Source organism: Kogia breviceps, chromosome 1 (genome assembly GCF_026419965.1).
Source record: "Kogia breviceps isolate mKogBre1 chromosome 1, mKogBre1 haplotype 1, whole genome shotgun sequence".
NCBI lineage: Eukaryota > Metazoa > Chordata > Mammalia > Artiodactyla > Physeteridae > Kogia > Kogia breviceps.
The window spans coordinates 184,570,604-184,593,659 of NC_081310.1; the positions used below are offsets into that span (position 1 = coordinate 184,570,604).

The window sequence follows — 23,056 nt, forward strand, 5'->3', positions numbered from 1 at the left end:
CAAAGTAGAATTCAAATATTTGTTGAATGTTTGACTAGGTTATTTATTGTGTTGTTTCCTTAAGCCATGTGCTATTAATATCCTAACATAATTTTCATTACACATTACATTAGTATAGAAATATATACTCACAATTATTAACCAATATGCCTGGGTTTGAATTTCAGCTCTACCATATGATATTTGTGAAAACTTGGAAAGAAACTCTACCTCTTTGTGCCTCAGTTTACTCATCTGAAAAATGAGGTTAATTGTATCTGCCTCATGGCATTGTGAGAAATAAAGGAGTTCACGCGAAGGATTTAGACTGACACGAAGTAAACATATAATCATTGCTAGCTATTGTTATATTATGCTTTTAACTTTTCCAAGTACTTTAAATAACATTTCCTTCAAGTAACATTTCTATGAGGAAGGTAAGGTCTGGAGTTAGCATATTTAGTCCCATTTTACAAAGAAGAAATCCATGATGAAACTTGTGTAAGGATACCAGCACAAAATTAAATGGAATAAAATTTAAAAGGTTATCTAACCCCAATCTGAAAGAAAAAAATTGGTTTGGGATGAGTGTCATAATAGTCACCTCTCTTACAGAAGGAGGACAAACCTGAGGTGTTTGGAATGAGAAGGAAAATCATACCCAGTTACTCTTTTCTTCTGGTCCTTGATTCTCTTCCTGCTGTTAGAAGGGAGCTGGGGAGGATGTTGCTGCGTCATTCCTGTGTCCTAGTCTAGCCATCTAGCAAGCCGAGAAACAGCATTTGAAGGGTATCGGATTTGCTGCGAACTGAGAAAAGAGCTTACCTTTTCTATGTTGGAAAACAAGGTAAAATGAGTGGGAGACGTGTTACCAGTGTGAGCTGTTGCTGTCATGTGAGTAGTTTTCATGGATTTCACTCTTGAACTGCTTCAACTTAATACCACATCCCACTCTTTTGTCCTGTGTCAGTTTCCTGCACTTGTTTAGATCTAAGTGCTTCTGTGTGTGTGTGTGTGTGTGTGTGTGTGTGTGTTTTCTTTCCTTGCACAGCTTGTTATCTCTCAGCTGTCAGCACCTGATTTTGCTGCAGTATGTACTGCATGATCTCTGCATTGCTGTAACCAGATCGTGGTCAGACTTGCCCTTTCCATCTTTTTGATGAAAAGATTTCTTTGCATCTCTCCCTCAGGGGTCTGCTGTAGTGTGCTGTAGCTTTGGAGGCTCTTCCCTACCCCTTGGAAAAATCTGAAGACAAAAGAATTTTTGAGAAGTCACCTTGTTTGGGGGTGTCTCTTGGCTAGGATTTCTCCTGTTAGCCTTCCCTTAGGTCTAATACATATAAACAGTGTCTTCAGCAGATGTATATTGTGCCTGTTCATGTAAGAGACCACTATTCCTAGTCACAGGAAATGCAGAGTATAAACATTGAAGGATATTGAATTAGACTGAATAATGATTAAGGATAGATGAAGTAATATGTCTAGTAGTAGAAAACTTTAGGATCAGGCAGGCCTGGGCTTAATTCCCAGTTCTGCCTTTTATTGCCCGTGTGATCCTGGGCAAATTGCTTAAATTCCCCGAATCTCAGTTTTCCCATCTACAGAACAGACGTACTAATAATACCTGGTTCTTAGGGTTGTTTTAAGGATTAATTGAGAGAATGAATTTATGATACTGAACAGAATGCATAGGTATAGTCCTGTGAGCTGTTACTAACCTTTCTGAAGTTGAGTTCCTTGTTAAAATTGGTATTAGTACTTAGCTCAGGTATGTTGTAAAGATTAAATGAGGATAGAAAGATAGATATCTGGCACATAAATTTTACATGTGCAAGAAACATATGAGGCAACTGAAATACTACAGGCAGTATTTCTTTGGAAGAAACAAATTAAAATGCTGCCCAGGTCATACCAACACCAGCACCTAGACAGTGCTACTTTAGCGGTCTATCTAGGTTACTCTTGCTGTGCTGATCTAAATATGTGCATTTCTAATTGTATTTTGCCCTTGATTCATTGTTTTTTCAGTTTATCTCAGAGTCCAGTCCCTTCTTTTTTATACATAATCATATTCTACTCATTCTCAAAGATAAGCTTAAGTTTCACCATGAAGCTCTTTTAAATCACTCCAGAGAAATGATTTGTCCCATTTCTAAATGCCATTATGACACAGCTTGGACCGATATGTACAGCATTTTTGCTCCCATTATCTGCCTGGAGATAATCTAGTTTAGACATCTTCTATGAAACCTTTCCTGACTCCATAATAAATCATCTGTACTTTGGTTACGGATGTATCCCATTGTGTTATAATTGTTTGTTTACCTTTGTATACTTATAATCTTATGACTATAAGAACAGAGTATCTCTGAATTCCCACTTTGTAGCATATGCCTTGCTCAATAAATATTGAGACTGATGCATTAGCCTTGGGTTGGTATTTTTCTTTTTCCAACCCCGAGAGGGAATGAGTGGGAAGTTCACTTTGGTGTCTCTCTGTGTGTTTTAAAACAACACAAACAAAAATATATATTATGTAATTCACATACTATAAGATTCGCAATTTGAAGGTGTGCAGTTCACTGTAAAAAAAAGTATATTTACAGGGTTTGTGCAATCATCATCACTATCTAATTTCAGAACATTTTCATCACCCCAAAAAGAAACCCCATGCCCATTAGCAGTCACTGTCCATTCTCCCCTACCTCCAGTTTCTGGCAACCGTAATCTGCTTTATATCTCTATGGATTTATCTCTTCTGGACATTTCATACACATGAAATCACACAATATGTAGACTTTTTTGTCTGGCTTCTTTCATCACTGTGTTTTCAGGGTTCATCCTTATTATGGCATGTATCAGTGCTTCATTTTTAGAGCTGAAGAGTATCCCATTGTATGAATATACCATATTTTGTTTATCTGTTCATCAGTTAATAGACATTTGGGTTGTTTTAATTTTTGGCTATTATGAATAAAGATTGCTGTACAAGTTTTTGTATGGATATAAGTTTTCTTTTCTCTTCAGTATATACCTAGAGTAGAATTGCTGGATCATATGATAAATGTGGTTATATTTGCAGAGCTACCAAATTTTTGTTCACAGCACCTGCACCATTTTGCATTCCCACAAACAAGGGGAATGCAAAATGTACAAGGGCTCCAGTTTCTCCACATTGCGGAGCACAGGCTCCGGACGCGCAGGCTCAGCGGCCATGGCTCACGGGCCTAGCCGCTCTGCGCATGTGGGATCTTCCCGGACCGGGGCACGAACCCATATCCCCTGCATCGGCAGGCGGACTCTCAACCCCTGCGTCACCAGGGAAGCCCCTTGTGCTTCTTTTTGATTATAGCTATAATGGTGGGTGTGAAGTGGTATCTCATGGTTTAGATTTGCATTTCCCTAATGACTAAAGATGTTGGAGCATCGTTTCATGTGCTTATTGGCCATTTTGTATATCATCTTTGGAACAATGCCTGTGCAAATCCTTTGCCAATTTTTTAATAGGTTGTCTTTTTTTTCTTTTTTCTTTTTTTTGGCCACCCCGCACGGCTTGTGGGATTTTAGTGGGATTTTAGTTCCCCAACCAGGGATTGAACCTGGGCCCTTGGCAGTGAGAGTACCAAGTCCTAACCACTGGACTGCCAGGGAATTCCAATAGGTTGTCTTTCAATTGTTGAATTTTAAGAGTTCTCTGTATATTTTGGATACTAGTCTCTTATCAGGCATATGATTTGCAAATATTTTCTGTGAGTTTTTGGACCTATTTGCCTAGAATTCGTTGCCCACCTCAGTACATATATATGATATAGTAGAACTAGAGGTCCTGAAAGAGCATATATTGATTGAAGTGATTGCTGTACTACAGGTAGCACTGCAGTTAGGCAGTTCTAGAAGCCTTGAGTTACAGGAAAGGTAGCGAACATTTGACTGGGAACGGGGGAATTTTGGGTTTTAGTCCTAACATTGCCACACCCAGGTAGTATGACCTTGAGCATATCATGTAATTTTTCAGGGTCTCAGTTTTCTCTTCTGTAAAGTGATTTGGACTAGATAGTCTTTAAGGTCACCACTAAAGTTGTTTGAGTTGGTAAGTTCATTGGGGGCTCATGTATTCTTTTTTTTAAAATTTTTATTTTATATTGGAGAATAGTTGATTAGCAGTGTTGTGTAGTTTCAGGTGTACCACAAAGTGATTCAGTTATACATGTATCTATTGTTTTTCAAATTCTTTCCCTATTTAGGTTGTTACATAATACTGAGTAGAGTTCCCTGTGCTATACAGTAGGTCCTTGTTGGTTATCTATTTTTATTTTTATTGAAGTATAGTTGATTTACAGTGCTGTGCCAATCTCTGCTGTACAGCGAAGTGACTCAGTTAATACACAGATAGACATTCTTTTTTTACATTCATTTCCATTATGGTTTATCACAAGATATTGAGTGTAGTTCCCTGTGCTCTACATGAGGACCTTGTTGGGAGCACATGCATTATAAGTCAGATTATACTCCATCTCACTTGTTCCTAAAAAGATCTACATTTTTTTTACTCCATTCCCCCATGGTTTGTGTTTTTTTGTTGTTGTTGTTGTTTTTTTAAATTTGTTTTTTGGCTGCACCGCATGGCATGTGGGATCTTAGTTCCCCAACCAGGGATCGAACCCGTGCCCTCTGTGTTGGAAGTGCGGGTCTTAACCACTGGACTGCCAGGGAAGTCCCCATGTTTTGTGTTTTTGCTGTCATATTTTATATCTTCATGTTTATCCCTTCACTGTTTATTGTGGTAATAGTTGCTTCCTGCCAGTTTCCAGTTTGTTTTCAGTAAGACTTGCTCCACATGTGGGTGTATTTTTGATGTTTTCATTGGGGGAGGTGAGCCTCCTACTGCACCAAGTTGATCTACCCTCTATCTTATTTTTTAACACAGAACCCTTCTGCATGCTCTTACCTTTGGGGGAAAACTTTGTGGTTTTTTTTTCTCTTTGATCAAGCACCCTCTCTTTTTTTTGGGTTTTTTTTTTTTTTTTTTGTGTGTGTGTGTGTGTGTGTGTTATGCGGGCCTCTCACTGTTGTGGCCTCTCCCGTTGCGGGAGCACAGGCTCCGGACGCGCAGGCTCAGCGGCCATGGCTCACGGGCCCAGCCGCTCCGCGGCATGTGGGATCTTCCCGGACCGGGGCACGAACCCGTGTCCCCTGCATCTGCAGGCGGACTCTCAACCACTGCGCCACCAGGGAAGCCCCACCCTCTCTTTTTTTAAAACTAGTCATAATTAATTCTGACCACCTCCAGTCATATTAATAAACCTGGGTTTTGTTAAAAGAATTTATAGCTTAAAAGAAGCCTTCAGAGATCTTTTAATCCAGTGTTCTCTATAACAGATGAATTAGAGGTTCAAAAAAGTTAGGTTCATGGATTTAACATCCCATTTGCTGGGTATTTACTATGATCCTGGCTCAGGCTGTGTAACTAGTTAGTGGCAGAATTGAGATGAGAATTGAGGTGTAGTATCAGGAATTTGCTAGTGTTTCAACTAAGGGCAACAATAATTTGTCTCCAAATTCTGATTCCTAATTAATTTGTAGCATCAAGTAGAACTAGCATATTTGTTACATGCTTTAGGTGTAAATTGATGCATAGTTTTAATTTTTAATCATCTTTCCTTCCTTCAAGGGCCTGTTTTCAGCCTTAGAGAGTTATGTCTCTAAGGTCTTGATGTGGCTACCTGTGATTTATTATAACAATTCCAATCCAAGACCACTGGTTACAATTTCCCAAGCTATGTTCTTTCTGGTTACTTTGACTCCTGATGAAAATGATTTTATATTGGCACTGTGCCTCTTCCTAACCACCTGTTCCTGTTAATGTGATTTTTCCAAATCTTCACTGGAATATGCAACTACATTAGAATCACAAATAAAACTTTCTTGAAAATCTCAAAAGTCTCTACCTAACCCCCCTCTCCAATAAATGGGTATGAGGATAGGCTGATGAAATTATTTGAATAGAAGTGTAGCATATTCTCAAGGAGCCCACAGTTCTTTTGAAATATGCAATTTCAAAAACCAAAAAGTAACTAAAAATGAAAAACATAATCCACTTTATGGCAAAACCTGACCTGAACTAAAGTGAAGCTATTTTTAATTTTATTTATCCTACTTAGTTAGGACTATTTAACTATAAAAATATTAGTGTGTCTACCTACTGGGTGCTGCCCTGGTCCCTATCGTATTATCTTTCCAAAATCTAAAAAATTCTGAATTCCAAAATATATTTAGCCCAAAACATGGATCTGTATTTGTGTTGTTGGTGATAGTTCCTTGTTACATGGATTCTTTTGAAATAAACCGAGGGAGTTGAAATTTTATGTTGGGCCTTCATTGGTTAATAAAGCCTGACAGCTAATTTCCACTACTGTTCTTTGTTTTTCAAAGGAACACTGCAGTGCCATGTATTCATTAATACTGGGGTAGGTATTTTCTTTTGCTCTTCAAAACAGTTGAGAATTTTTATGGTTTCTTTTTTTCTTCTTCAGTTATTATTTTTTTGAAATTCTAAACCTACTGAACAGTTGAGTAAATAGTATTATGAGTATTCATATATCTTTCACCTACATCAGTGGTTCTCAAAGGGTTATTCACAGATTGCTGGGGGTACCCAAGACCCTTTAAGGGGATTTGCAAAGTGAAACTATTTTCATAATAATACTAAGACATCATTTGCCTTTTTCACTGTGGTGACGTCTGTGCTGATGATATAAATGCAATCAATGGTGGATAAAGCTGCTGGTGTATTAGCACAAATCAACATAACGGTATCAAATTGCATTAGTAATAATTGTGTTTGCAACACACTTGCAGTAAAACAGAAATGCCAGTTTTACTTAAGAATGTCCTTGATAAAGCAGTAAAAATTATTAATTTTATTAAATCTTAAATATTGAGTACACATCTTTCAAATATTCTGTGTGATGAAATGGGAAGTTCTATGAAGTACTTCTTTGCATATCAAGGTAGAGTGGTTATTTGAGGAAAAACACTAGTATGAGTGTTTGAGTTGCAAGCTAAGCTAACCTCTTTTTTAATGAATCATCATTTTTTACTTGAAATAATGATTGACAGATAAACTGGTTATGCGGATTTGGGTATTTGGCAGACATTTTCTTGGAAATGAATGAAATGAAGCTTGTTACTTCAGGGAAAACAACTGACAGTATCTGTTGCCAATGATAGGATTAGAACTTTCAAGCAAAAATTAGAATTTACATAATTTTATTTGCCACTGTGAGCTTGGCAGCTTCCCAGTACTTAGTCTTTTTTGATGAGATTGATGATGATATTAACAAAAGTGATTTTTTGATATTGTACAATGAAATGTGTCAACATTTATAAGATCTGCATATCTGTCAACTTAGTGAACCAGTATTTTCCAAATGACCAATGCATGATTTTATAATATCATGCTTGGGTAAAAGATCCATTCAAAGTGCGAGTTAGGGGGATTCTCTGGTTAAGAATGTGCCTGCCAATGCAGGGGACACTGGTTTGAGCTCTGGTCCAGGAAGATCCCATAAGCGGAGCAACTAAGCCCGTGCGCCACAACTGCTGAGCCTGCGCTCTAGACCCCACGAGCCACAACTACTGAGCCCGTGTGCCACAACTACTGAAGACTGCATGCCTAGAGCCTGTGCTTCGAAATGAGAAGCCACCGCAATGAGAAGCCCACACACCATAACGAAGAGTAACCCCCACTCGCCGCAACTAGAGAAAGCCCACGTGCATCAGCAAAGACCCAGCACAGCCAAAAATAAATAAATTCATTAAAAAAGAATAGTAAACCACTAATTACCAAATAAACAAACAAACAAACAAAAACATTGGGGTGCATGTATCCTTTCAGTATTTTTGTTTTTTCCAGATACATACCCAGAAGTGGAATTGCTGGATCATGTGGTAGTTCTATTTTTTTTTTTTTTTGTGGTACGCGGGCCTCTCACCGTTGTGGCCTCTCCCGTTGCAGAGCACAGGCTCTGGACGCACAGGCCCAGCCGCTCCGCGGCATGTGGGATCTTCCCGGACCGGGGCACGAACCCGTGTCCCCTGCATCTGCAGGCGGATTCTCAACCACTGCGCCACCAGGGAAGCCCTATTTTTATTTTTAAAGGAACCTCCATAGTGTTTTCCATAGTGGTTGCACCAATTTACATTCCCATCAACAGTGTACAAGGGTTCCCTTTTCTCTACATCCTCTCCAAAGTATAGTTTTTTTTTGTTTGTTTTGTTTGTTTGTTTGTGTTTTTGGCTGTGCCATGCGGCATGTGGGATCTTAATTCTCCAGCCAGAGATCTAACCCACGCTCCCTGCCTTGGAAGCATGGAGTCTTAACCCCTGGACCACCAGTGAAGTCCCAGTACAGTTGTTTTTTGAGAGATACTCTCTTGAAGAACAGTAATAGATGAGAGATTGATATATAATTGAATAATATATGGTCTCTGACGTAAAAAAGAACTATAATTGGCTTTCTGCATCTGCAAATTCAATCAACGACAAGTGGAAAATATTTGGGGAAAATAATTCCAGAAAGTTCCAAAAAGCAAAACTCGAATTTGCCATGCATGAGGCAACTATCTACATAGCATTTACATTGTGTTTACATAGCATTTACACTGTATTAGGGATTATAAGTGATCTAGAGATGATTTAAAGTATATGGGAGACTTCCCTGGTGGTCCAGTGGTTAAGAATCCATCCTTCAATGAAGGGGACATGGGTTTGATCCCAGGTGGGGGAACTAAGATCCCACATGCCTCGGGGCAACTAAGCCCACAGGCCACAACTACTGAGCGGGAGCACTCCTGGAGCCTGAGCACCACAGCTAGAGAGAAGCCTGCTCCCTGCAATGAAAGATCCTGCATGCTGCAACTAAGACCTGGTGCAGCCAAATAAATAAATTTTAAAAAAAGTATATGGGAGGATGTGTGTAGATTATATGCAAATACTATGCCTTTTATATAAGAGACTTGAGCACTGGCAGATTTTGGTATCCAGAGGGTGGGTGATGGTCTTGGAATGACTGTACTAAGTTTGTATGGTGCCCTGCAGGTAGCTGCAATTAGTTGCATTTCATTGATCAATAAAATGAGGTCACCAGACTGTGCAGAAGGGGTTCAGGCCTTCCTTAGCTTATGATCAAGTGTTAGACCTTTCAGAATATCAATGATGAACATGATAAATAAAAAAAGTAAGAAATTAGAATGATGCCTAGCCTAGTGCCTGGCTCATAATAGGTACCTAATATTTGTTAATTAAAGATTAATATTAATTATTAATAATATTAATATAGAAATATATAATATTAATATATAAATATAAATATATTAATTAGAATGATGCCTAGCCTAGTGCCTGGCTCATAATAGGTACTTAATATTTGTTAATTAAAAATTAAAGACTTAATTAAAGATGTAACTGGAAGGGTGTGCCAGAAAAGACTATACTTGATGATTTATTGAGTGATTGAGTACATTTAGTCTTCTAGGTGCTACAGGAGGTAAAGAGGTAGAAAACAGTATTTATGCTTTTGAGGAGAACCTACAGCATTAGCTGAGAGGAAACAAACTCATAAAAAATATATATATATTTATTTGTTTATTATTTGGCTGCACTGGGTCTTAGTTGCGGCATGTGGGATCTTTAGGTGTGGCATGCGGACTTCTTAGTTGCAGCATGTGGACTCTTGGTTGCAGCATGCATGCAGGATCTAGTTTCCTAACTGGGGATTGAACCCGGGCCCCTTGTATTGGGAGTGTGGAGTCTTACCCACTAGACCACCAGGGAAGTCCCCGTTGTTGTGCTGATAAATATTTATTGACTGTTCCCTACGTGCCAGGTAGTGTTTTAGGCACTGGGATACAGTGGTGAACAAAATTCTTTCCTTCATGGAGCTTACAGACTAGTTGGAAGAAATAAGCAGTAGACCTATTTCAACAAAATAATTTCAGATAGATATAAAGGAAAATAAAACAGTTTGATACAGTAGGGAGTAATGGGAGGAGAGGAGTATACCTTTAGCTGGGATTGTCAGGAAGGCATCCTGAGGAAGTGACATTTGAACTGTGACTAGAATTACGAGGAGGCAGCAGCCATGGGAATATCTGGGAGAAGGCAGAGGAAGCTGCAAGTACAAAGATCCTAAGGTTGTGATTGAGCTGGCCTTTGTGAGAACTCAAGAAGGCCAGTGTGTATGGAGCAAAGAGAGGGATCAGAGAGAGTGGTAAAAGAATATGATAGGAGATGAAGTAGGAGAGGAAGGCAGTGACCAGATTGTGTAAGGTTTTTATTTTTTTAATTTTAATTTTTTGGCTGCGTTGGGTCTTTGTTGCTGCGTGGCCTTTCTCTAGTTGCAGTGAGTGGGGGCTACTCTTCGTAGTGGTGCGCAGGCTTCTCATTGCGGTGGCTTCTCTTGTTGCGGAGCACAGGCTCTAGGTGCGCGGGATTCAGTAGTTGTGGTGCGTGGGCTCAGTAGTTGTGGCTCGTGGGCTCTAGAGCACAGGCTCAGTAGTTGTGGTGCACTGGCTTTGTTGCTCCGCGTCATGTGGGATCTTCCTGGATGAGGGATCGAACCCATGTCCCCTGCATTAGCAGACAGATTCTTAACCACTGTACCACCAGGGAAGTCCCAGGCTTTTTATTTTAAGTGATAGGAAACCATTGAGAAATACAAATTGTACTATATAAAACAACTGAAGGATTCAGGTCATTGATAACGACTTGATTTTAATATTAACTTGATATATCCTGAGGATACTGCCCTCTCCTTTTTTTGCTGTTTTCCTTAAACAGATTTTTATTGAAAAATTGTTATATTCATAACATCGTACTAGTGGAAATACAAAGAAACAATAAGTCCATACATACTACATCTTTGAAGAATTTTGCATTGTAGTTGGAGTGATATGGTGTAAATGCAAAAAATACGTCTATGAGTGCATTGTATAAGAGGACAATACGGGACTTCCCTGGTGGTGCAGTGGTTAAGAATCCACCTGCCAATGCATGGAACACGGGTTCAGTCCCTGGTCCGGGAAGATCCCACATGCTGTGGAGCAACTAAGCCCGCCCCTGCGCCACAACTACTGAGCCTGCACTCTAGAGCCCACGAGCCACAACTACGGAGCCCACATGCCACAACTACTGAAGCCCACGTGCCCTAGAGCCTGTGCTCTGCGACAAGAGAAGCCACCGCAATGAGAAGCCTGCGCACCACAACGAAGAGTAGCCCCTGCTCGTCGCAACTAGAGAAAAGCCCATGTGCAGCAACAAAGACCCAACGCAGCCAAAAATAAATAAATAAATAAATTAAAAAAAGAGGGCAATACATCTGTCATATAGTATATGAATATATGCTAAACAGCAGAAGGTGCCCCAGAAGGGAGGAGCTAACGTGCAGTGGGTGTGGAAGACCTGCACTGAAGAGGAGATGGCATTGTATTGTTTCTTGAATAGATTTGACGAGATGGAGATCGTTCCAGGCAGGGGAAATATCTGAGTAAAGGTAAAACGTGAAGGAATTTGTCCTCAGGAAATAATGAGTAGGTCTGTCGAGGGAAGAAAAAAGGTAATGGCCAGCATGCCTTGAGTAACAGACTAAGGAATTAAGACTGTAGTCTGTAGTTGTAGTGGGCGCTCCTCACAAATCTGATTTGTGCATTAGTCACTTGTATGCTAACTGTTTATTCAACTAATATTTATTGTCTGCTGTGTGCACTTGTATTCTTTGAAATTCTAACAGCCTTGATCACTTGCAGATGTAAAATTGAGTTGTGATTCTGGTACATGGTTTATACATAGATGTAAAAACATGCAGAAAATGAATGAACTGGGAAAAAAAGGATTCTTATAAGTGATCTTATCTCCTTAGGCAAGTTTGACGGGGCGGGATTTGTATCACTAGTAGGTGGTGAATAGTTGGAGGATTTTGTTGAGAGTTGGGTTGGGGGAAATGTTGAAACTGTAGGAAGGCTATGCTGATGTTAAAATGTGTTGCAAGATTCCAAGTCTCATTGTCATCTTGATATTCTGGATCTTGATAGAGCAATGGTCATTTATGTCTGAGGGCTGCAAATAAGAGAATGGTGAGCCTAATGATGAGATTTTCCTATCTTGTTTGTTATTTAAAAATACAACCACAGGGGACTTCCCTGGTGGTCCAGTGGTTAAGACTGTGCTCCCAGTGCAGGCGGCCCGGGTTGGATCCCTGGGCAGGGAAGTAGATCCCCGCATGCCACAACTAAGAGCCCACATGCTGCAACTAAAGATCCCACATGCTGCAACGAAGATCCCATGTGCCACAATGAAGATCCTGCATGCCACAACTAAGACCCAGGGCAACCAAATAAATAAATATTTTTAAAAAAGAAATGGATTGTTGGAAATAAAGATTGTTTTAAAAAAAACATACACATACACACAATCCCAATAGCTCCTTAACTAATTCATTCCCTCTCTCTTTCTTCCTCCCTCCCTCTTCCTCCTTCTCTCCCTCTCCCCCTATCACCTACCCAAGCCCCACTGGCTTTAAAAAGATTTTTACCATTCCTGACCAATCTCAGCATACCAATCTCAGCAGTGTCACGGATAAATGTACTTTATGGCATTAATTAGGACCACTGCTGTAGTCTTTTATTTAAGGTTATTGAAAGTCTTTACTCACTTATTTTCTCTTTAGCTTATGGAGGACTAAACCAATATATAGGCTTACGCTGATAGTGTTTATCAGCTGTCCCTAAGAATTACAGCTTTTATAACTGGAAGAAATCATCTGGACTCTTTTTTTTCACCCCATTTTATGGATCTAACAACTGCTGTTTCTTAGCCTGAAGGAGAGAGTTATTATTTGGATATAAAGGAACCTGTCTCTCCCCACACCCCAATGCATTGTGGTGAGGTCATTGTTGGTCCTCAAACAAAGCAAGATATTGATGTTTATATCCTAGTTCTCTGTCATCAAGAGACTTAATATTGCAGTTGGAGACATAAGGCTTAGACATAAAAAGATTGGTAATGGGGGCTTCCCTGGTGGCGCAGTGGTTGGGGGTCCGCCTGCCGATGCAGGGGGCGCGGGTTCGTGCCCCGGTCCGGGAGGATCCCGCGTGCCGCGGAGCGGCTGGGCCCGTGGGCCATGGCCGCTGGGCCTGCGCGTCCGGAGCCTGCGCTCCGCGGTGGGAGGGGCCGCAGCAGTGAGAGGCCCGCGTACCAAAAAAAAAAAAAAGATTGGTAATGGGTAAGCCACAACCTTTCTTTATTAAGGATAAATTAGTTAGAGTTTAGAACATTTACCTCTTTCCAAGCTAGAGATATAGTGGGACTTTTAATAATGCTGGCCTTAGAGGTTAAGAGTCTTACTTATATCAGGTGTTTATTCTGTCATCAAGGTTCAAATTATACTAATAATTATCTTTGTATAGCACTTTACAGTTTTTGAAGTGTTTCTATAGGCAGTAACACGTTTGAATTTTAGTGCACCATTGTTAGGTGCAGGGACGAGAGCATTTGTCACTACTTTGTAGTTGAAACTTGAACTCAGATTTTACTTCATAACCACCTCTTAGTGTACTAAACAACACTGCTTCTGTGATTTCACTTGCTTTATATTCAGGTCTCCATAGTAATGAATTATGTTTTGATAAGTTCCATTTTAGAATAAACCCAATATTTTTTAAACTGAAAAAGCTATATTTTCCATTACTTTTTATTATTCATAAGGAGTTGAATGAACTTGATTTTTTGTTTTTAAAAACTGAAGGACTGGGGCTTCCCTGGTGGCGCAGTGGTCGAGAATCCGCCTGCCAATGCAGGGGACACGGGTTCGAGCCCTGGTCTGGGAAGATCCCACACGCCACGGAGCAACTAGGCCCGTGAGCCACAACTACTGAGCCTGCGCGTCTGGAGCCCGTGCTCTGCAACAAGAGAGGCTGCAATAGTGAGAGGCCCGCGCACCACGATGAAGAGTGGCCCCCCGCTCACCACAACTAGAGAAAGCCCTCGCACAGGAACGAAGACCCAACACAGCAAAAAAAAAACAAAAAAACTGAAGGACTGAAGAATTTGATCTTAGGTGGTTTCTTGAGTTTGAATTAAAATATCCCATTTAACTCTCATGGATTCAGCAAACATTTATCGAATGTCTTTTATGTGCCAAGCTTAGTGCAGGGGGAGGGAGATGTTTGGGGTGGGGCGGGGCGGAGGGGGGAGGCTTAAGAATGAAAGTGTTACCATGAAAAAAGCAAGAATTTAAAGTCAAGTAGACCTGCATTCAAATCCCAGCCTGCTACTTATTTATTAGTTGCAATTGCTTAACTTCTCAGTTTCAATTTCCTAATCTATAAAATGAGGATAATAATACCTATTTTGTAGGATTGTTTTGAGGATTAGGGTGATGTTTATAAAGCATGTAAAGTACGTGCTTTATAGGATATTATTTCCCATAACGAATGAATAGACAAGTGTGTGTGGTGAGAGCTGAGTTTTGACAGAAAGTGTTTGGCTGACGTAATGTAGAATAGAGTGAGGTGATTTTGGCTGCCAACATACTATGTTCTGCTTTTGTTGAAACTTGCAGCTCTCACATTGGTGTTTGCCAGCGTTGCATTTGACTTCTCATATAATAGAAGCCAAGTCATTCCCAAGGAGTGTAAGTCATTTGGAAACATCTGTAGGCTAGACCTTTAAAATTCTGTTGTAGTTTAGTTGGAAAAAAAACTCACATTACCATAGGGTAGTGAAAGTCACGTGGTGGGGAGCCTCCCTGGGCTGACGCCTAGATTTAATTTTCTGAATGATGTAACCATCAAAAGGAAGAAGAATTACCAACCAGGGTGTAAAGTTCTGTGACAGTAAGTATAGCTGGTAAACTGAATAGGATGAAAGACCAAGAGCCCGCTTCGTTTTCGTTTTTTTTAAAAAATTTTATTTATTTATATTTTTGGCTACGTTGGGTCTTCGTTGCTGCGCGCGGGCTTTCCTTGCTTGCAGAGAGCTGGGGCTACTCTTTGTTGTGGTGCGCGGGCTTCTCATTGCAGTGGCTTCTCTTGTTGTGGAGCACAGGCTTCAGTAGTTGTGGCTCGCGGGCTCTAGAGCGCAGTCTATTAGTTGTGGCGCACGGGCTCTAGAGCGCAGTCTATTAGTTGTGGCGCACGGGCTTAGTCGCTCCGTGGCATGTGGGATCTTCCCGGACCAGGGTTCGAACCCATGTCCCCTGCATTGGCAGGCGGATCCTTAACCACTGCGCCACCAGGGAAGCCCTTGCTTTGTTTAATGAAATGGTGCTTTATTCATTTTTAAACATTTATCGAGTACTACTGTATGCTAGGCACTGTTACGGTGCTAGGAATACAATGGTAGCGGGGTTCAGGACCCCCTTTTCTTAAAAAAAATTTTTTTTTTGATGTGGACCATTTTTTTTAAAGTCTTTATTGAATTTGTTACAATATTGCTTCTGTGTTATGTTTCAGTTTTTTGGCCGCCAGGCCTGTGGGATCTTAGCTCCCCGACCAGTGATTGAACCCACACCCCCTGCATTGGAAGGTGAACTCCTAACTACTGGATCACCAGGGAAGTCTTCCCCACGCACGACCCCCACCCCCCATTTTCTAATAGAACTTACATTCCAGTGAGGGAGAGGGTAAATAAATATTAAATATAAAATATAATGAATCTCAGGTAATGCGAAGTACCATGGAGAGAAATAAAGCAGGAGAAACAAGTAGCAAGTTAGAGAAGGGGTGCCTATTTCTAGATAGGCTCTCTCTTTAGGTAGGATGACACAGAAGACTTATCTGAGGTTTCAGAATGAAGCCAGAGAGTGACCCTCTAAGATAAGGAGCAAGGCTCTTTGGTATAAGGAGTGGAGATAGCTCTGACTTGAGAAGTTGCTTTAGAGGGTGGAAGGGAGGATTACCTTGTTAAGTGATTGAAATCAGCCCATATTAATTCTCAAGTGTCTACTGAAGGGAAAGGAGTAGGTCTAGTTTTGTTGAAAATCAGCCTGAATGCCATCTTTGGAATACATACTGTAGATTACACCGTTCCAGAAAATGTATATTTAGGTGTATAGGAGACCTAACAATTTTTTTCCCCTTATAGTATTTTTAAAAGTGTAGTGTTTGGGCCATCTATATCAGAATACAAATGCAAACTGATGTGCACAAAAGGTCCAATTAACCAGAATATTTGTGGATGGTAACTAGGAATTTGTGATTTTAACAAGTAATTCCATATCCATACTGAGGTTTGAAAATTACTGTTTGTTATCTTGCTGATAGAAATCATCTTCATTTCAGGCTTAGTGGGTGGGCGGGCAAGTAAGTCCCTGCTTTTTTAAGATTCATTACTTTTCATAATCTATGCTGGAGCTTGCATTTCCCTTTGCCTTGATTTAGTTCTTGGCTTTAATCTCTGATATACTACAGCTTCCTTATTAAGATGTGCTGATGTGACAGCAGAAAATGAAACTTTTGTCCTCTTTGCTTACATTATTTTGCATTTTCACCATCAGCCACATACCTGGGAAGGAGCAACCACTGAACAAGAACACTGCGCTGGTTATACAGACTGATATGATTTAGAACAAAGCTTGCTTACGCTCAATAGTGTTTTCATTTTCTGTTAATTGAAAATTCTAGTTTTTTGTGACTTAAGTTTTTTATTTCTTTCATAGGTCTTTAAATCTCTAACATGCAAGATGCTAGATGAAAGAAAAAACAAACAATGAGGATATTGAGAAAGTATTTAATATGTTTAATAGTAGACACTCAGTAAAGTAAATATTCAGTTTGATTTCAAGGGAGGGGATGGAAACAATCAACAATGGCAAATTTAATCATTTGTAGATGGTCAAACCAGTTCCTAAAGAGGCATCACAGCCAACATTCTAGTGGGCACAGTGTAGAAGAAAGTGTGCACTGTTTCCCCCATGTTTAATTTTAGTGATACCACTGATGTTCATTGTCAGGTTGTGGGAAGACTGGTATCTGGGAAGCCCATCTGCCAGGACCCATCTCCAGGCCCGTGGTCAGGCTTAAGACTTTTGTACCTTGCCTTTTGGGTACTGTTATGGCTAATGTCTTCCTTTAGTAGGGACCTTTTGGAAAGAGGTTGAGCCTTTTAGAACTTGAAAAGGGTCTTTGAATGAATGAAAGTCTATACTTTTCATTTTACTGTTAAAGAAAAAGATTCAGAGAACTGAAATTTTCTCTAAGGCCTAGATACAGAATATGATCTGATAATGTGGTTTCTTTCAGTGGTGTCCTACAATTGATTCGTCTTTTAAAAATGTGCCCTCTTCCCCCAAAGGATGCCATCTTTCTATTTAAGGGTTCTTGTAGTTGTTCCATCCTAGTATTTGGTTGATTTTGATTTTGCCTGTCCAGTGATTGGGAGGCCCCATTAGGGTGTGAGTGGCAATTTGTGTCTTGCTTTTAGTAAAAATTATGTAATGTTTAAGAGACAAGCTCTTTAATTTATTTTATTTAATTAATTTATTTTTGGCTGCGTTGGGTCTTGTTGCTGCGCGCAAGCTTTCTCTAGTTGCGGCGAGCAGGGGCTACTCTTCGTTGCAGTGTGCAGGCTTTTCATTGCAGTGGCTTCTCCTGTTGTGGAGCATGGGCTCTAGGCATGTGGGCTTCAGTAGTTGTGGCTTGCGGGCTCAGTAGTTGTGGCTCACGGGCTCTAGAGCGCAGGCTCGGTAGTTGTGGTGCACGGGCTCAGTTGCTCTGCGGCATGTGGGATCTTCCTGGACCAGGGCTTGAACCTGTGTCCTTGACATTAGCAGGCTGATTCCCAACCACTGCGCCACCAGGGAAGTCCCTAAGAGACAAACTCTCAAAGTTAAGGCATTTGGAGGAGCAGTAACTGGTCCCCTGAATTCTCCTCCTCCAGTAACAGAGGAGGAGAATCCACAAAGAATTGATCTCTTTGCTTGGTATCTTTTTTTTCCTTTCTTTTTCCTCCCTTTTCCTTAGCTACTTGACTCCCATAAACTCGGTCTTCTGCAGAGGTATGGTGTGGCATAAGAGGCCTGAGTTGGGAGTCTGGAAACCTAGGTCTTAGGTTCAGTTTTGCTCCAAGCTTCCACTTCCTCTCTTCTGGTCATATTTCTCCCATCATTAAAATGAAAATCAGGGAATTCCCTGGCGGTCCAGTGGTTAGGACTCCGTACTTCCACTGCAGGGGGCATGGGTTCGATTCCTGGTTGGGGAACTAAGATCCCATAAGCCGCGTGGTGTGGCCAAAAAAATAAAATGAAAATTAGGACTGGATAATTGACCCCCAAGGATTTTTCCAGCTTTGATATTCTTTGATTTCATGAATCCTGGAAGGACCACAACTTGCAGTTTGCTTTGACACACAGCATAGATTCTGCACTGGAACTTTACCACAGTGCACCTTGGGTGGTCGCAGCCTGAAGTTTTCTTTTTTCAGGAGGAATGTTTCTGAGAGTGTGGATTTTATAGATAAGCCAGTTTTTGTTTTGTTTTGTTTTAAAGAGTTAAAAGGATAAAAATAGGAGTGAGAGAAGACTTGAAATTTGGATCAGTGGGAAGTACATTATGTATATCCCAAGTAACTGTTTTACAATAGCAAATGCTTTGTTACCTCTATGTAGGGTGGCTATTGCAGGGTACAAGGCGCTGTAAGGAAGTTCAAAGTCCATGTTAGTTTCCACATTTGGAAAAGGAGTGTTGGTTTACCCGAGGGCCTGAGAGGAGGAGAGCTGCTGATGATTAGAGCACCTGTCTCAGCACTTTATGACTAGAAAATCTGCAGTTTAAGCCTGACTTGTTTGGCTTAAATTATGGAAGCTTGTTTCCCCTGAAAATGTCACTTCAACCCTAGGACAGACTAGTGATTCTTGTGGGATACTCAGAGCTCTTTGGGTATTTATCTGTCCCCAGAGCAGGCTTGATTGTTATGTTGTAAGGTGGTAAAATACAGTCTGCTCTGTATTGGAAACCATTCACCCTTATGCTTTATTCTTCTAAGTGGGTGGGGTTCCTTCTATTCCTGCCTGAATGAAAAGCATTTAGCCAACTTCCTGATCATGCCCTGTCTTGTCCTTCATTTTTTCTTTGCTTTTCATTATTTTTTGCTGCAGCTCAGCCCATCATCCATTTGCGGCTCTACACAAGGCAGGAGCCACAAGCTTTGTACATGCTTATTATTAGAAAAGAAACTTATTAAGCTTGAGTTAGGAATGGGTTTTTGTCTCTTGCAGTAGTCACAGGATTAGGATGAAGGGGGAAGCTGAGGGACATGGGGAGACTTGGATCCAATAAAACACTGTAGATTAAATGAAGGATTTGAGGAAATGGAACTTTGGGTAGCTGACAGGGCAAAAATACTTGAGGAATGCTCCGGATTTGATAAATAGGTTATTTTTAGTTTGCAGAAAAAGCGCAGTTTCATCAGTGTAGTGGACCCTTGCAGTTGTGTTTGTAACCTAAACTAATCAGCTTAGGCTGTGCCGGAAGAGTGTCAGGTGGCATGCTAATTTCCTCCTCACTTTTAGTATTGCCTGGTTTAACTCCTGCAGTCCTGTGCCTGGAACTCAGAGCAGTGGTAGTGGGGAGTAATTACCCTAATGCTTGCACTTGGGCTATAGATCTCTGCTGTGGGTGTAATGCAGTGCTTAAATCCAGTGTTCCCTTGTGGGACCCCAAGCATGACTTTGGGTGGTACTGCCTTAGAGTCTGACTTGGCGTTTTTCAAATTAATTTGGCATTCTCTATCCATTTCTCTTGGTTCCTGGTTATTTCATTCTGCTTTAAGTGATTTTTAATGGATTTTGAGCTCTCAGTTATCATTCACTCAGTTCACCTTTATTGAGTTCTCACTCAAATGTGTGCCTGCCATTATTGTAGATGCCGTGTTCTTTGGTGTTTGTTTCTTAGAGACTCTAGATGTTATATATTTTATTCTTTTGAAGAATGTCAGCTTGTTAATTACTTAAAGTATTTAATACCTTAAGCACTTAAAAAAGTATTTAAATTTTTAATTTTGGGAAATACAGTTTATATAAATTACAGGGTCAGAAAAACATGGTCCAGTTTTACTTTGGGTACAGTATGCTCGTTTATATAGGAGATGGACTGTGTTAACTGGAAGATGTGACCTTTGCCCTTGAAGAATTTGCAATGGTGAGGAGAAAACAATAGACATTACAAATTATTGAAGAAAATATAAAAAACAAGTACAAACTAAATCAGTTGTGCATAACTGCCTGAGTATTGCAGGGCCATTTGGTTGGTAGGGTTTATACCTCCCTGCTGGAGTAAGTTTTGCTCTTATTTCTTTAGCTTTATACACAAGGAGGTCAGCTAGAAGCTTTTGAGTGTGGCTGTTTGTAGACTTGGGATTTTTCTCCTTGGGCTGGACTTATTTTTTGCTTAACATAAAAATCATATAACTGATTCTCTTTGAGACAAGGAAAATTTAAGAGGTAGTCAGCCCAATAAAGCAAAAGCAGCTAGTGGACTGATCCATCTCACTTGGGGAGGTCAGGGGAGCAGAGGTAGTGATGTTCCTGTTTCTCCTCCTTCTGGGCTCCGAAGAAAGAGGGTACATATTGAAAGCCCTCCTTTAGTTAATTTCAGTTTACCTTAGGTCAGCAAATTATTTAAAATATGAGCCTCAGTTTGCTCATTATATAAAATGGATTTGATAATACCTCCTTATAGACTTGTTATGAGGATTAATTGAGATTATGGGACTGAAAGTACTTTGAACTATGAAATAATGTATAAGCATTAGATATTATTAGGAGGTATATTATTTGGGGAGGAGGAGGCATAGACTTTTGAGGCCTTCTGGTAGGGCATCACTAGGGAGCCTTTCTGATGATTCTGGGTATTTTAGAATCTGGACTCCCTTTAGTTGATATCAATAAGGAAAATAATATTATTCAGTGTTATTTGAAAGGGGTGTATATGTGGGAAATGAATCATTCTTTCTTAGAAGTCTAATGTAAGTATATCTGTACTTATAAGAACATAAGTATAGGCACTCATAATTTTCAGCTACTTAGCTATTGAACATTTACTGAGTTATTATTATGTGCCAAGTTCTGTGCGTGTGCTTGGATTCAGAGATGATATACATAATCCTGGCCTTTTAAGAGCTCTAGGTGGGAAGAGATAAACCAGTAGATAATTATAGTACAGAATGATAAGTGCTATGCTGGAGATAAACCTAGGGTCCTTCAGAAGGGCTTGTTCTTACTTGATTCCTCTCACTTACCTCTCCAGACTGTTTAAAAACTGTAATAGATCTTAGTGGGGTGGGGCCTGGAGAAAAGAAGCAGTTTGCCTAAGGCCAAGCCCATAGCTAGCCAGTAATAAGCTAGAACTAGAATCTGAGTTGTCATACTCACTGTCTCTTTCACCTATGTTCTTAGCTCCATCAGCACTGACCTCAGTTTTCCACCCTTGTCCTGAATTCTTACTCTTCTAAGAGGCGCCCCGCACCACCATCTTTCCAAGCTTCTGTTTTTATTACCTTGTTTCACAGTTACTATTGCAGTGGAAGTTGGAAGACCTGGGATTCTTTTTTTTTTTTTTTTTTAAATATTTATTTATTTATTTGGCTGTACTGGGTCTTAGTTGCCCCACGCGGGATCTTCGTTGCCATGTGCGGGGTCTTTAGTTGTGGCATGCGGGATCTTTAGTTGAGGCATGCGAACCCTTAGTTGTGGCATGTGGGATCTAGTTTCCTGACCAGGGATGGAGTGTGGGCCCCCTGCATTGGGAGTGTGGAGTCTTAGCCACTGGCCCACCAGGGAAGTCCAAGACGTGGGAGTCTTGGTAGGTAGAAGCTTGCTGAGGTAGAAGAACGGTTCTTAGCATTGGCCGCATGTTAGGATTGCTTACAGAGCTTTTATAAAACACTGGTACCTAAGATTCTGATTTTTACTCTAATGTTTGTTTGTTATTGAATATATCTAAAGTACACAAAATTTTCAGTAAAATACTCAGTGAAGTTTTATATGTGTAAATAGTCATGTGAAGACTACTCACAGGGATTTACCTGGTGGCGCAGTGGTTAAGAATACACCTGCCGGGCTTCCCTGGTGGCGCAGTGGTTGAGAGTCTGCCTGCCGATGCAGGGGAAGCGGGTTCATGCCCTGGTCCGGGAGGATGGGCCTGTGAGCCATGGCTGCTGAGCCTGTGTGTCTGGAGCCTATGCTCCACAACAGGAGAGACCACGGCAGTGAGAGGCCTGCATACCACCAAAAAAAAAAAAAAAAAATACAACTGTGAATGCAGGGACATGGGTTCAATCCCTGGTCTGGGAAGATCCCACATGCCGTGGATCAACTAAGCCTGTGTGCCGCAACTACTGAGCCTGCATTTTAGAGCCTGCGAGCCACAACTGCTGAGCCCACGTGCCCTAGAGCCCACATGCCACATCTACTGAGCCCACGTCCCTCAACTACTGAAGCCCGCATGTTCTAGGGCCTGTGTGCCGCGGCTACTGAGCCCACGTGCCGCAGCTACTGAAGCCCTTGCACCTAGATCCCATGCTCTGCAACAAGAGAAGCCGCCACAATGAGAAGCCTGTGCACTGCAACAAAGAGTAGCCCTGCTCGCCACAACTAGAGAAAGCCTGTGCGCAGCAATGAAGACCCAACACAGCCAAAAAAAAAAGACTACTCACATCAAGATGTGCTCTGGATCAAAATATAGAACATTTCCAAAATTCCAGAAGGCTCCCTCATACTTCTTCCTCATCAGTTACTGGCTGCCCAAGTAATCACTTATTCTGACTTCCATTTCCATTGATTAGTTTTGTCTATTCTTGAGTTTATTATAAGTAGAATCAGATAGCAAGCACTCTTTTTGGGTCTGGATTTTTTTGCTCAGTATCATATCTGGGTATTCATCCATGTTGCATTCATTCATCTAGTATGTAATAGTTCATTGTTAGGATGTACCACAATTACATATCTATTCTACTGTTACGGGACTTTTGGGACAGTTTTGGCTATATGACAAAGCTGCCATGAACATTCTTAGTCTTGCACATG

General features: G+C 40.7%; 1 protein-coding gene and 1 non-coding gene across 7 annotated transcripts in view; one reads left to right on the plus strand and one right to left on the minus strand.

Annotated features, from left to right (window-relative positions):
* The window catches only part of LUZP1 (leucine zipper protein 1), an 83,654-nt gene that overhangs the window by 15,462 nt on the left and 45,136 nt on the right, over positions 1 to 23,056 (plus strand). For 2 of the 6 annotated variants that reach the window (XM_067015229.1, XM_067015250.1), the window contains exon 2: positions 687 to 826. The exons of 2 other annotated variants lie outside the window; for them this stretch is intronic. The gene's annotated coding sequence lies outside the window, so the exon portion shown is untranslated. Of the gene's footprint in view, positions 1 to 686; positions 874 to 23,056 lie in introns of those variants that run through there. 2 more of the 6 variants (XM_067015244.1, XM_067015236.1) reach the window with 2 other exon arrangements.
* TRNAE-CUC (transfer RNA glutamic acid (anticodon CUC)) lies at positions 3,558 to 3,630 on the minus strand. Its single transcript has one exon. It is a non-coding gene; the product is annotated as a tRNA-Glu (tRNA).